Source organism: Accipiter gentilis, chromosome 13 (genome assembly GCF_929443795.1).
Source record: "Accipiter gentilis chromosome 13, bAccGen1.1, whole genome shotgun sequence".
Taxonomy (NCBI): Eukaryota; Metazoa; Chordata; class Aves; order Accipitriformes; family Accipitridae; genus Astur; species Astur gentilis.
The window spans coordinates 2,778,382-2,793,890 of NC_064892.1; positions in this window are offsets into that span (position 1 = coordinate 2,778,382).

Here is a 15,509-nt window from a genome sequence, read left to right on the forward strand (position 1 = left end):
ATGTGTCCTTCAACTCTTAAATTAAATTCAGCCATTTTATGTAAAGAGAGGAGTCAAGTTAAATGTATAGGACTATATCAAGTTAATTTTTCATTACTAACAACTGTGAAAGTATCAATGGAATATTTTTTAGAGTCAGGCATTCCTGAGCTATCATATGGAAAAATAAAAAAACCTGTAACATAATTCACAGTATAACAAAATTCAAGATCAAGTCTCTAGTCACTGTACAGGTTTGGCCACAAATAAATTTTTACAAAATTAGCATACTGCAGCAAAAATTATGGTGTTCATAAATTGCGAAGCCGACTGAATAATTTCCCTGAAACTTTTTCATAACATTAGAAATCAAAATTATTATATGTAGAAACTATTGCCAGAAATTAAATTGAACCGCATTCTCCAGGAATCCCTATTTCATCTCAGTGTCTATAGAATAATCACGTTTCTCTAACACTTTGGACTTCACCAGATAAGACAAAAGGACAGGATTGTAGAGAGGAGTAATGTAATGCAGAAAAAGGTGGGAAGGTAGCGGTGCCATTTTTTACTTGGATTTAGGATGGTCTTACAGTTTTACTCTTTGTAATGAAATGCTGATTTGGTATTAGAAGTGACACAAACAACAACCAGTTTCAGTAAAGGTGTACAACCCAGGCCATGAGGCGATTCTTGTTCCTGCTCATGGAACATGGCGTTTTCCTCCATTGCTGAACCCCTCTGGAGGGGTATCGAGGTGGGGCAGTGGGACAAGCAATTCCAAAAGGTCAATCTCACTCATTTTCCATAAAATCATCATTTCTGGCAAGAAGGGTCTTTTACAACCAAAAAGCATGACCAGTGCTGTTGAATTTCATTCACTTTTACTCATTTCTTCCTTTCCCAAGCCAAAATTTTGATGCAAGAACTTAGAAGTCCTTGGTGGAGAGGTAGAATCTTCTTGCTGTACCAGATGGGAGGGGAAAGTATCTATACCAGAAGCTAGACAGAAAACAGTACTCCACAGGGATTAAAAAATAACTAGTTAGGTGCCTAACTAACTAAATAACTGTTAGGTTGATAACTAATGTTAATGTGACAAAAGTAAAAAAAAAAAAAAAAAAAGAGTGAACACCCACTGGGACAGACCACAGTAACCAACAGAGCTACTGGCTCAGCTATGTCAGTAGGCAAGATGCCGTATCAGGCCCAAGATAACGTCTCCTTAGTCTGTTCTTTCTCCTCCTCCTCCACAGCTCGGTGACACCAGTAGCCCGATGCCTTCATACTGCGTGGGGTGACCACAGTTCCCAAGACAAAAAAAAGCCCCAGCCAAGCTTCCTGTTACATTTGCTACCTCTAAAAATTCCACTTCTTCATAAAGTACTTGTCTTGAACTACCATGGTCTGTCTGTTTCTAGATTTCTTGTGGCTACATACATCTTTGTAGTTTTGTCACATGAGATTTTTCATAGCAAATCAAGGTCTGTGTTGGCAGGGAGTCTCTGACTCACAGGTGGACAAAAGCATTGCTGTAGAAGGAACATTTTCAAAATTCAAAATTTGTATTATAAAAAATAATGTAAGGTATACAGTCAATGTATAGTAAGATGCACTAAAATATACATTCAATGATACCTATATACACATTTGCTCCTACTGCCTCACATTTCCTTTCAGTTTTCGGTAAAATCATCAAAACAATTGAAGATGTTCTGTTTATTAAACTGCTTAAGTAGCATCTTCCAAGTTTATCCAAGTTAGAAAAGCATCTGAGTTCAGGTCTCCCTGTCCTCACAAGCAGGAGAGAATTTGTGCAGTTTATTGCATCTCAGTGGAGTGGACCCTTGCAAAAGCTTTTTTGCACTCCTCCACACCTGAGGCGTGGGGAGGGGAACTTCAGCATCCACGGTTGCAAAAATGTGAATCTGTGTTTATCTCAGGAGATAAAACACTTTGAGATCCAGACAACTTTGCTACAGAGCAGTAGTTTTCAACCTGCCATTCTCAGACCCTGAAGAGTACATGAACTGCTTCAAAGAGACTCAGAGAAGCTACTTTGAACCAGATAAATTCAGAGATAATGTCACCATTACCTTCTTATGACAAGTGAGTGTGAAAGGAGGCTAGTCAAGTGGTTATCTTTTCCAGCGAAAATATTTGCTGGTGATGTAGTCATTCTGCTTGATGTCTTCCTTCCTACTGCTGTTAACTTTCTAAATTTTATCATAAACAAAACTGGTGGGCTACTTTTACTGTCAGTCACACCTCTTTTGCCACAAGTTATGCACATGATATGTTCAAGTGTTCCAGACTTCCAGCCTAATTATCCCAGTCACAGAGGATGGAGAACCGCCATGCAGATGTAACAAAATATTATTTTAAGTACATGCGCACTACCCTGAAGACTGTAACGCAATCCGCAAGCTGTACCTATGGACATTTCCCCCACACCTCTTACCAATGGACTTGGTGTTACTAAACTAAAACCTGGAATTTCTTCGTGCTACAAGTGTTCATCTGGACGGGTGCAGGGTCCTGCCCCGTGGGCTGTAAGCCTTCTGGGACAGTCAGAAGGCTTCAGGATCGAACAGTATCTCTTGTCAACATGCTACTTGATCACTGTTTGCGTTGCCACCATTTCTTGCTGTCCAGCGTTGTTCAGTGTGAAAACCAAATGTCAAACTCTTGCTGGTAATCACCTGCACCTTTAGGTTTGATGGGCTGTTGCAGGCATGTCATGGAGCTTAATTCAAACATCATTTAGTCAGGACGTTTCTGTCATTTACAGTGATTACAGGGGCCAATAATAATAAATTGATATTAAAAAGCCAAAGAAGTGAGTTTGCCCTGCCTTAGAAGTAATTAAGTACTATATTGCCCAGTGTTGAAATAGGTAATGGATAATTACCTATGGGAATGCTGTTTATTTATCCTTACCTACAATTTAGGAGATTAAGTTTGAGTCTCCGAAGCTTTACTGTGCCAATATATTAACAAACGCTTTTTATTTTCTTTCCCTAGTTTATGAATGTTTCCACTCTCAATATCACTTCTTACACAGCTTTGGTCTAAGTGGTTTCCCACACAGGGAAAGTCTGAGCATACCCATGGTTTGAGCTGAACAGAGTAGTGGATCATTAACAGGTCTCCTCAGTTATTGCTCTTCCATACACTCCATGTAACTTTCTGAGGAATTCAAAGTCTACTTCTTTAATTTCTTTTACGCTAATCACTCTAGGTTGAAGGCACAAGGCCATCACAGTTCTGAAAGCGTATCAACAATTTTGAAAAAGCAATAGAACTGCAGGTCTGAACTTCGTTAGGAGGACTAATGTTACCGCAGAAATCAGAAAAACACATATGCTTCATGGGTCTGAATAAAGCATGTGAGTAAGCAATAAGCATCAGAAGTTACGGATGATGACAGGCTAATAGATGGCTTTTCATTATACTCCATTCTTTCACCTAAGGTAAAAATGACTCTCCATGGTGACATACTGCTGAATAATGACAGCATGAAGAGATGTACCCATTTCAATTTAGCTACTGAAGAATCGATGAATGCCATATGAACTGGCTGTTCATACTTAAGTGTCTGGGATGGAAAAGGCAGTCTCAAAACAGACGAAATAGCTAAATGAATCAGATTTTTGATTAAAAAAACAATCTGCTGTTATTTATACTTATGTAGGGTAAAAAGTATTTTAAAAACAAAAATCCTTGGCATTATCTATCTATTTATCTTGCTCACTATTTATGCTCCTCCTCAAGCCCAAGAAGGAAAGCTTCCACATCTCTCCAGAAAACCCTTCCACAGTTACCTTTCCTTGAAAAGTTTAACTTTCCAACACATTTTCATTTCTAGCCCTCAGCCCTAGCTGAAGCTTACAGCACATTGTTGCCGATATGTCAGAGGTCCTCTTGTTATGCAAAAAAAAGTAAAAAAAAAAAGAAAAGGACAAGATGACTTGCCAATTGAATTGGCAAAGCCAAAGGGTTAAATTCTCCTCCTTATGTAGTTTCCAGTAAGGAACTGGAAAGCCTGTAGAGGAAAAGAGACAACCTCTAGCTCAGAGACTTCGCCGTTCCTGGAAGAGTTCTTGGAAGTCCAGTTAACCTCATGTGGAGCTGCAGCTACTCCGAGGGGACCCAGAAAGGGAGAATGTCTCATTCAGGTGTGAAGCCATCTCTTCCTATCTCATCCCTCTCTCCACTCGGCAAAAATATCCTGGGCCAGAGACAACGGGGGACTTCAGAGGGAAAGGGCGCAGGGTTTGAGGCATTAATCAGTGTCTGCCTGTCGCTCTTGTCCCACCAGGGGCGAACACAGAGGGCAATGGTATGACCATTGGATTCTTAGAAAGTTCTGCCCATCAAACGTCTCACCAAGCCCCATTTGCTCAGGGGTGTTCAGTGCTGATAACACAAGTGCAAGCAGCTCTGAAAACAAGGAGACCTTCAGACAACTCATTCACTCAGTTACAGAACCAGGAGAAAATTAATATTGCCTAAGAACGACTGATGACCTGTAGGACCTAGAAAGGAGGCTTTCTTATTAGAAAGAGAGAATTTTATCTTTCAGTTGAATAAGTATTTCCCAATTTTCACATAATGGTATTACTAGCAAGTCTGCGCTAGCAAGTCTGCTATTTGGCGTGCCATGATCTCTCTCTTGCCTAGGCTTAGTTGAATATAGGTGGTGTCATTCACACAGAAATATTTTTCCCCAGAAGTTCTCAGCTCCTGTTGTTTATATTATCAGGATACACGAGGTGTGGCAAGCACAGGCATATCTAAAGCCTAGTTGCATTCACATCTTAGCACTGAAAACTCCAGCTTACAAGGCTCTATTTTCCCCATGGTACTATTTGTACTGTATGTATAAACATGAATTTATCTATCTCCTACTGCAGAGACTGCTTTTAAAGCTTGGTTCTAGGCATCTACAAAGCTAATAAGGGGTTTTCTTCGTCCTTCCTAGTGATCAGAGAAGGACAAGTTAGATACCAAAGGAAACATGTAAGGCAGGTTAAAGAGATAAAGGTCTCGCTCCCCAACGTGCTCAGTGTATATCAAATCTCAAGGTCAATAAGTAGCTAACGAAAAGTATACGCGAAAGTCAGTCTACGCCAAAGAAAAGCTTTGAGCTGCGAGACCTGCGCATTGTTTTGGTGATCCCGTCAGTGTCCCACTCAGGGTGCAGTCTGGTCCCCATCACAACCGCAGCCTGCGATAACCCCAAAATGTGTCACCCCTGCCTGGCCTTGAGCATCTGTCCACGCACAGGGACTAGGGCAGGGCTTCTCCTCCAGGGAACACACACGACATTAATAAACTGGCCACTCGATAGGACTGTTCCTCCACATAAAAGCTACAGAAATAGCAGCTTTTCTGCAGAGAGGAAAAGTAAGAGGAGTTAGTTCAGATGCTGGCACTAAACCTGAGTTATCTTTTTTTTTTTTTTTTTCCCCTAACCATATTCTTCGGTGACCTAAAAAATTTAGACTTTTTGCTTTCATTTCCAGTGGGGTTTTTTTTCCTATTTAAAAAAATATGTACTTCTGACAAATATTTTATACTGTAAATGGGTTTCACCAGGCTGCGTGTCTAAGTTGGAGCTGCCTTTTTATTTCAGCTTGTCCACTAATGGTATTACTTCAGTCTCCAAGGATCTACCTTCTACTCTTAAGGCTTCCTTTTTCAATATTTTTATTTCCACTGCAAGATACCTCCAGGACACATTGGTTAAAAAAAGAGGGGAAAGATAAACCCATACACTTAGAGATGTAGGTGAAAAATTTTTGGACCATAACTTTATTTGACGTAAAGTACACGAGGGTTAATAAAATTTTTAAATTTTAATACATTGGTTAGTGTGGTGCTGTCCCATTTTTTCATAATGAGTCCCACTCATCAATTTTATATTCCCGACTGTTGCAAAAGCCACATCTACATTATTATTTTGTGCCCATACACTTTTATTTAAAACTCATTTGAAAGGTTTTTACAGATAATACTGTGAATAGATAACCGGGTTTTGTCACCAACTGATGAATTTCATTGAAGTCCCACAGTGATGTCTTTTTCCATGCATGAGCATCCTAATTCCTATTTTAAGATCCTTGCCAGAATGCATGAAGGAGAGTTCAAAAGCAGCACTAAAGCATAGTCTAAGTGTCCAGGAATCATGAGGCAAAGAAAGCAAGTTCCTCCAGTTAATAACTGAAGCTCTTAAAAGCATTCAAACGTGTTTCAAACATTTTGAACTGGAATACTCTGCATGTAAATACTTATACATATAGATTTGCAAATTGAGGCATAGAGGGCAAAGGATAGATAAACTGTATTGAATCACACAAGAATGATTAGGAGTATAAAAAACATGGTTTACAGAGTACATGTCCCCATTTCTAATAAATGCATTCAAGACAACATGGGGGTTTCTTTCCTAATTAATGCCACTTGACAGTAGGTCACCAGGTTTTCGACTGATCACAAAATCCTCATGAAGAGACAATAGATGTTACTGAAATATCTACAGAAGACGTCAATGTGCAGAAATCTAACACTGCCTATACTTATTTCAGCAGCAGAAAAAAAAAAGTAATTTCTTAAGCATGTTGTCATTTACTGAAGGAGACTAGGAAAGTTTTTTAAAAAGTCACTTCAGTCACATGGAAATTCTCAGAAAGCACAGGTGTTCTCTCAGAAAAAAAACCACCAACACCTCCCCACCTATATTTAATCATTATTCATGTTGCATATAGTTTATATATAAATGTATATATGTAGTGGTTTATATATGTTTATTTTTACATATTCATATAGAAATTCCTTTTCTTATAAGGATGGAACGAATCCACCTTTTTAATTCATTCCACTCCAAATAGGAGACGTTCACCTGCGTCAGAAACGAAAGCAATAAGACACAGTTTACAGCTGCATGGAAAAAACTTCAAAACCGAACTGACGGAAATAATTTTGGTAAGCATTTTCAAAGTAGATAGCCACACTAGCAAGCATGCATGCCTCAAGAAGAGCTGCAGGGACGGTACTAACAGGCTGCCACTGCAGGAGCCTGGCTCCAGGTGGGATCCTCAGGCTTTCACTGAGCTGTCATTTCTGCCTGACTCTGCCCCAGCTCCACCAGCATCACCAACAGATGTAAAACACAGGCAAGGAGAAAGCAGAAAACACACCTGGCATGTTTGCTCTTTTTTTTTTTTTCCTACCCCAAGGCCCACTGGTTAAAAAACTCACGTGAGCTGAAGGGGGAGCAGAATTAAAATTGCCGTCCCTGCCCAGCGGGACGTGAGCTGCATCAGTCAGGTCCCAGGCGAGACATCCGCAAAGTGCTCTGGGCACAGCCGGTGGGCTGCTCCGGGCCAGCACTCCCTCAGCCCGCCTACGGGAATGATGGGCTCTAATCAAATATTCACTAGGGCAGAGAGGAGACATGAGCAAACGGGGCTCGTGGGAAAAGGGAGCTGGGCTCCAGGTCCTGTTCCAGTTCTTGTATTTGAGGAGGCAGTGCAGAAGGGGAGTGGGTAGGGGTCACAGACAGATCCCCCGGCATTTTTAACGGGTTGCTGTGCACCACTCCCACCCCACTGTACCGCTTGTGTGGGATCGCCCATTTTGATGGATGTTGCATGAAGACACCAAGCATCTAAGCGTGGATTCTCCTGGGTCCCAAAGCCTACAGGTTCAATGTGGTTAAGCTTTTGCATCTTCAGCATTGCGCACCCAAATAGGAACCCAAATGGCTAACTGAAGGCCCAAAACATTACTCGGGTTCTGTTAAATAATAAAACTTCATTGCTGCTATCTATTCTATGTGTATAGCTCCAAGCATCAACCAAGAAATACGCCCACATTTCCACAAGCCCACAACAGAGATACTCACACAGAAACTGTACCAGTCCTATTATCGACTGCATCAGCCCTACGGTACACCAGATCAAGGGCACCACATCCTCCATACTTTCAACTCCCACAACCACAGCCGCCTGTCTGAATTTCCAAAAATGCATTGCTAAAGTAAATTTCCAGTATCCAGGTAGGTGGCTCAAATTTCCCAAGTGCTGAGAGTTCAGCAGCTCCCAGATAAAGTTGCATCTACGTAGCATTCCTGAAGGTTTTACAATCATATTTGACCTTGTAGGTATTAAGATAAATCCTAAGGAACACATCAACAGTGTCTGCTGGTAATAAAAGGTATTCTGAAAACAGACAGCCAATCAAGTCACTGAAATCAGTCTTATCAAGAGCCGAAAGTTTAAAAGCTTAGAAACCTTATGCAGTCCCAGCCAGTATTACCCACTGTAATGAAGACGGGTGTTTTAAGAAAATTAAAATTCAGTTAAGAAGATGAACACGCAGATAAATTTTTTTCCTGAGGAGAAGAGGGTAATGGTTTTAGACTGGCTTTTCAAAATAGGTGTCTCGTTATATGTCATTTATATATGCAATGGATACCCTTTTGCATTTTCATTTTTCTTCATTTCTGTGCCTGTAGTGTTGGCGTTTTCCATATGTTGAAGGATGATGAGAAATATTAGAAGATAAAAAAGAACTAGTGGGAAGTGACGCTTACTATGGCCCTGCACGGCATCTAGCATAAGTGAGATGTTAAGCTTGTAACCACCATTAGCTGATTCCCCTCCCTCACACCTCATCTTGTGCAAGCAAAAAGCTCTAGAATCAGCATTAGTTAAATCTTACCACCTTTTACCAAGGCAGTTTTAATGAAGAGATTATTCTTTGATATTCACCAGAAAAATTTATTTCTGCCTGACCCAGAACTTTCTATAAATCTGCAGGATTTGAGGATAGTCCCTGGTAATTAGTGTACCTACCCAAGAGATGCATATATGGGTCCCAGGTCTGCCTACTGAGCTGTACAGGTAAAGCTGCTCCTCTGAAGACAGTCTGAGACCAGCACCTCCCAACATGCAATGCAGAAGTCCCAAGTTTAAATCTCTGCTGCAAATGAGAAAAAGAAATGCTAATGAGGCGCCTCTCCCGTATTCAGAGACCGGCCCCATTTTGAGAAGGGCGCTGTTGTGAATGAGTGATTTAAATCACTTGAAGAATCACTGTCAAAGGTATTAGCAAAAAGGGATTTTAATGGGAATTTGTAAAAGTGTGACTTACCAAAGTTCGATGGAAAGGTTCACTCTATTACTTACTAAATAGAAGAAACATACAAAGGAAAATTGAGTTAGAAACAATTTAAAATTATTTACCCAGAGACCAGAGGAGTAAAACAGTAAGGGAGACGCTCCCAGTGAGGTTCAGAAAGGACCCCCTTGCTTTCTAAACTCCTTCTCAGAGAGGAGTCTAGGTGCGGTTGGATCCAGACTTAGTCCCAGACTTGGTCAACAGTTTATGTCTAATGCAATTTATATAAAGGGTAAGGAAAAACTCCCCTTGAGTTACTATACCAATTTGTCGCGGAATGAGTGAGTATGGATCCCACACAACTTTGAGGTAGCAGCCATTTAAGATTTATTAGCACTATTACGGTAAATTACAAGATTAAGTCGTACGATTTTTAACAATACTTAATCATCAGCCGATTACCAGAGTGATTTAATAAAATTTGCTATAATTAACACTACAAAGTTTCCTAAATTGAATTGCACACACACAAACACACATGCACAGATATAGAGGTTAACCTATGATCAAGATTTTTCTCTCTTTGCCAATTGTAGTAAATTATTGGTACCAAATGATCTTTGAAACTTCAGGAAATCTAATTATAGTGAATTACTCACTATTCTCCTTCGTCAGCATTTGTCAGCAGATGATCTTTGACCCCTTCTTCTTTATCGGCATCTATCAGTGGACGATCTTGGAAATCCTCATGAAATCTACTATTTGAAATCCTCGCAAAATCCACCCTGAGAGATGTCCCAGCTCAGGGGGAGATACTGGATTATGCAGCCCGCTGTGGTCCCGGACAGCTTAAAGTGTCTCACTTAGGAGAGCTATTTATAGGATTACGAGATGATTGACTTTGGTCAGTATATTTCCATTCTGACCACAATTCTTGTCAGATAATTCTGGCACCTTCCAGGGCGGGCCATGATCCAGGCAGCAGGAGTTTCAGGCATGGTTAGGGAGTGCCTAATCATCCTAACTCACTCTAATGAAACCAGGACAAGAAAGTACCAGATTCTCCCAACTCACTGCACTTGCAGCCAAAACAAGAACACAACACTGGCAGGTCCTGACATCGCAACGTGGTCCACGAGGTCTGCACCACCACAGGGCCATAGCCTCCTCAGTTAATGAATCTGTTTGCCTTCGTTAACAAAACCTTAATTCAAAGCAAAACATCTGTCGAAGGATGGGGAGAAAAACAAAACAAACCAACCAAACAAAAACCCAAAACATAATAAAACCCCACAGCTTTACTTCTCCATTTCCTCTCCTTCCCTTGTTTTTCCTATTCCCAGCAGCGCCGCTCAGTGCTCACATGAGGGGGGTACCCCCAGGCTGAACCCACTTTGCTGTTTTGGCCAGGAGTGCTAGAGCAGTGTCGAAGTAAATCCCCAAACTGTTCCCATTTAATCTGTGTCAGGTTGTTTTGCAGAGCAGTTTGGGGTGTGTGCAGGCTGGTTTCCTTTAACAGGTTATAACTAAGCCCAAAAAGCCCATTGCACATTTGCAGATGCGCTCCAGTATTTATGTCCCCACGTATTATTTGTCCCACATATTATTTGGGACATATGGATCCAAACCCAGTACTGATCCTTCAGACAGTTCCAAGGCACACGTGACAGGGACACCTAGATCAGGGACCAGACTAAATATTCTGAAGTTAAATATCCAAATTACACATAGGGAAATTTTAAGAGTCCTCAGCACCAGATGCTTTGATCTACTGATCTGCTCCTGTAGTGCTGGCTTAGTTGCTTGATAAGCTACATCCCATTCACTGACAAGTAAATGAATGCGTGGGCATTATTCACTTACTATCAGTTTTATTCTACTTTAATTCCGTGCCTTCTGTGCTTTAACTTCTCAAAAGAACAGATCAAACAATTAAATTTGTTGTTGTTGTTGTTGTTATTTCAAAGACGAATGATCAAAATCATGTAGCAATTATCAAAATAAGAATTTTAAAAGGGGCAGACGGGTTCAAGGCTTAGATGATGGTGGGAAAGGGCATTGGAACTGCAGGCAAAACCACTGGTTTCTTGCTACTTGCCAGAAGAAAAATGTCATAAACCGACACGACAGCAAACGAGAAACAGCATAAGTCATTTCCCCTTCTGATGGAAATTAGAAGAGTCAATTTTGGTCCCAAGAGTATAAAAATTCCTATAACAACTTCATTTTCTTTAACCTTGCAGACTTTAAAATCAATCAGACTTTTGATCTAGAATTTAAACATCTAATTTTTTTGACCACTTATCCCAAATTAAGCCTTACTACTAATTACAATTACACCTTTGAAAGGACAGGTAAAGGCACTGAAATATTGGCATAGTGTGTTAGCCCTCGAAGTCCAAAGTCAATCCTTGCTGAGAAACATGAAAAACATGCTTTTATTAAGGGTTTCCAACCCAACAGAATAATTCAAAAACTTACACTTTTATAGGTGGTAGCATGACTCATTTCTTTGATTTAGTATGAAATTATCTATCTTTCAGCTTTTTAATCGATGTCAGAGGTCACCCTTACAGTTTGGCAGCCAAAAGGCTGGCTTACGCTTTTGGCAGCTTTTCGTTATTTGTCTCATAGCAGACAGTCCTTGCTGAACAGCATGGAAGTGCAGATTTCCCCTCATACACATATCAAAAAAGAGCAAAGTTCTTTAAGGCTTTTGCATGCTCTTACCTGCAGTTGCATAGTAACTATGCACTTTGGGGATGAGACGTTCTGTTCTATTGAAAATGCTTGCATTTGGCTACTGACGATGGGTACGCTGAAAGATGACACTTTCTGTCGTGATTTAGACAGGCGAGGCTGAAATGGATCAGAAAATATAAATGCACTATGGATTTCTCCTTGCACAGACAATATTTAGAGTTCTGACAAATCATAGCAGAACCATATCCCTCAAACCAACTACTAAGTGTGTGCAGAAGTTCAGAGTAAGGTGCATCTCTCAGGGCTGGTACACCAGCAAGCTAAATTTGCCTGTAATCCAAGTATGTACCACATCAGGGTTTTTTTCCCAGGTGAGTTCATCAACAGCCAAATGCAAGAGCACCCATGCCCTTGGTGTTTCATTTGAGACTCAGCAAAAGAGCCTGACAGGCAGAATGTAGATGTATGCACCAGACAGTGAAATGTATAAATGTAAATGTAAAGATTCAGTAAATCAGCTTTACAGCTGACTTTCCAGTATTCTTTAGGAAGCTATCCTAAGCTAGATGTATTTTAGTGTTATAAGTTTCTCTCCTGCTATTCCATGGAGATTTTCTTTTCTTAATGCCCTCTATAAACTTCCAATCATGTCGTACGACTTTTTCCAACCAAACGAACAAAAAAATCTTCCATCTATAGTTATACTAAAGTTTAAAGTTATAAACAAGGTCACCAATACTAGGTGTAACTGCTGTCTCTCTTTTAAAGATGGTGGTAAAAAGCAGGTAATTGCCTCTAGGAAATCAATTATCTGAAAGAAAAGATTCTTCTAACCAAGACATAAATATACTAAGAAGCACCTCAGAGTCTGAATTAAGCAGACAGGGAAGATTCATAAGTCTCATTAAGAGAAACATCGCAGAAATAAGCACCAGACAGCCGTAAAAGACAAACTGTTAAATTGTCTGTCCCAGTGTAGGGCTCTGTATGCACTTACTGCTATTCATGTTTTATAACTGCTTGAGTTAATGGATAAATCAATTATCTAATTGTCGGCACAGGGACGGATCCTTACAAGTTTCATCTGCCTGGGTTTGTTTGCTGAAGTGACGCTAAACTCGCTTGCACAAGCTGGCAACCTCATCACCACAGAAATTCAAGAAGACAATTCAGAATACAGCAAGTACTTTTGGGATGCGAACATACGGTTAGGCTGGTGTTTCTCTAAGTACTTATTGTTTTCATTTTTGAGGTATGCTGACAGACAGCGTCCAGAATCAGACTGGAGCTGTTAATCATCACCAAAATGCCACAAGACTCACTGCTGCTTTCTTCTCTGAACGCCAGTGACAAATGCGTCAAATCACACTAAATAATACATGCAGTAGGAATAGGCAAAAGATGCCAGTTGGGTTCACAGAGCAGTACATAGTCCATCTCACCAGTTAAACACCATAACCCGGGTGGAAAACAGGCGATAAAAGTGAGGCTGTACAGCTCAGTACCTCTGACAACCATCTCTGAAATGCTGCTTTCCCTGAGGATGTCAAGGAAACTTACAGAGAGCAGCCAAATTTGGGGTTGTTGATCCATTTTCTCCCACTAGCCTGCATGTGGATTAAATCCCAGAAGCACGCTGTTAAAAAGCAAAACAGACTAGAGAAATGTTTGAAATCCAGCACTCCTAAGAGAGCTGCCTGCCTACTTGATAACACTGTACCTCCTGCAACGTACATGTTTTTAACTGTGCCTGTAAATATTTCAATGTCTTGGATATGGTTTTAGTTCCCTAACAACACATGAAAGAGATATCATATCTTGAAATAGATTTTAGCATCTGCGCGAAACTGTGGCATTATCAGCCTAATAATAAGTTGAATTCAGAAAGGCTCAGTTCTGTTCCCAGAAAGGATTTTTTCTAATCTAAGATTTTATACAGTTAGCTGATGAACTAATGACTCGGAACCATCGCTTTTACAACAGAGGAGAAAAAACAAAGGCAAACCTAGCAGTAAGTTCGGATTAAGTTTACACAACCTGCTGACCCCCACGGCCACGCATGGGAGTAGCCGATGCCCAGTTCGTCCTCGGTCGAGCCCAGAGCCTGATCAGGAAGGTCTCCCCCTCCGTTCCGTTTCCAGAAGGAGTGTCCAATCCCAAAATGAGAGCTGGATGCTCTTACCTCTCAGCAGAGGCTGGATACCAACAGCAGGGACATTTCTGGTTTTTTTTTCTGGGGGATGGCATCGAGTACCCCTTCACAGCTCAGACGCGTGCTTGGCAGGAGGAGGGAGGATGCAAAAGCAAGGTCCTGCCTGAGAAATAGTCGCTGTGAGTTGGGGATCCCTCACCTCTTCTCCCAAACCGCTCACCCTGCGTTCCCACAGCGTCACAGACATTTACAGGCCTAGGAAAGTCACCCCTGGCCCTAAGGCTTGTTGGAGATTCCAAGACGTTCTGGTCAAAAATTTTATTTTCAACAAGAAGCAAGTTTAAGTGCAAACCCAGACTCTGGTACAGGTTTTATAGGAAATATATTTATTTTATTAATACAGGCGTGCTTTTAAAACCTAGCTAGCCCTTTAAAAGACGTGGATTGAAAAACAAAAGCTCCTAAAACATTCTGTTTGAAAGCGTGCGTAATAAGGAGAATAAGTTTTCTGCCAAACTGAGATCTTGTAGCCTTCTCTTCCTTTCATCTACTCCTCATTACCTTGCTTGTTGTTCTATTAGACATATCATCGTCACACAGATGTGGCACTAATCACAGGGTAGGAGTTGCCAGCTGCCTGGGAGGATAAAGCTACTCTGACATTATCCCATCAGGCACCCAACAGTGACTTAGGAGATACAGCCATTTAGCTGACCCCTTTGTAAAGAAACAGGTGCCATCTGAGCATGCTGGGAAATCCTTTCTAGTGCAGTCAGCTCCCCCTCAATGGTTCACGGTTTAAAGTGTAAAAAAAAATAGCAACGCCTATCATTTTGCGCACTGAGGTTAAGCACAAAATGCTGAGGCTTTCAGAGGGAGCCTTGCTTGCTGAAGATAATAATGGCTTAGCATGTTACCCTAGTAAAAAATATTTCTGTACTGAAAACTAAAGATGTTTGGGGGGCATCAATTGCGCTTTTTTTTTCGGACTTGATTTTAGTCTAAGATCTGCACCTGAAGCTACTTCTGCCCCAAAGCTTGGGTGCAGGTAAAGAAGCATCAAAATTCTTCCCTTGAAAACATTCCCAATTTTGGAGGAAGCCTGAGGGGTAAGCCTTTGACCAATCAAAAGACCCAATGACTCTGTAGGCTTTTGAAAACTTGAAACTGAGATTCAAGTACACTGCAGAGTCAAAATTACCCTGACGTTCTAGTATTTTGTTGTTGTCGCTGCTATTGTTTTGGCTTGAAGAGCTCACCTGGCTGCTCCCATACCTCCTTTTGCTCTTACAGAATATCAGTGGCACAAAGTTATTTTGATACCCAGTGCATGAATATTTGCCCTGCGTCCACCTAGTGGTGCGATAAGCATAGTAAAGATATCTAAGCACTGACTGATATATGATTTTTTTTCCACAGGAAAGCACACGGGAGAGAAGGACGTGAATCAAGGCAGGGGTGGGAGAATGGGGACACGCAGCGGGAGGCAAGTACACCAAGGATGGTGCGAAGTTCCTCCGGTCCCACATCCCAAAAAAGCTGTTAGCCA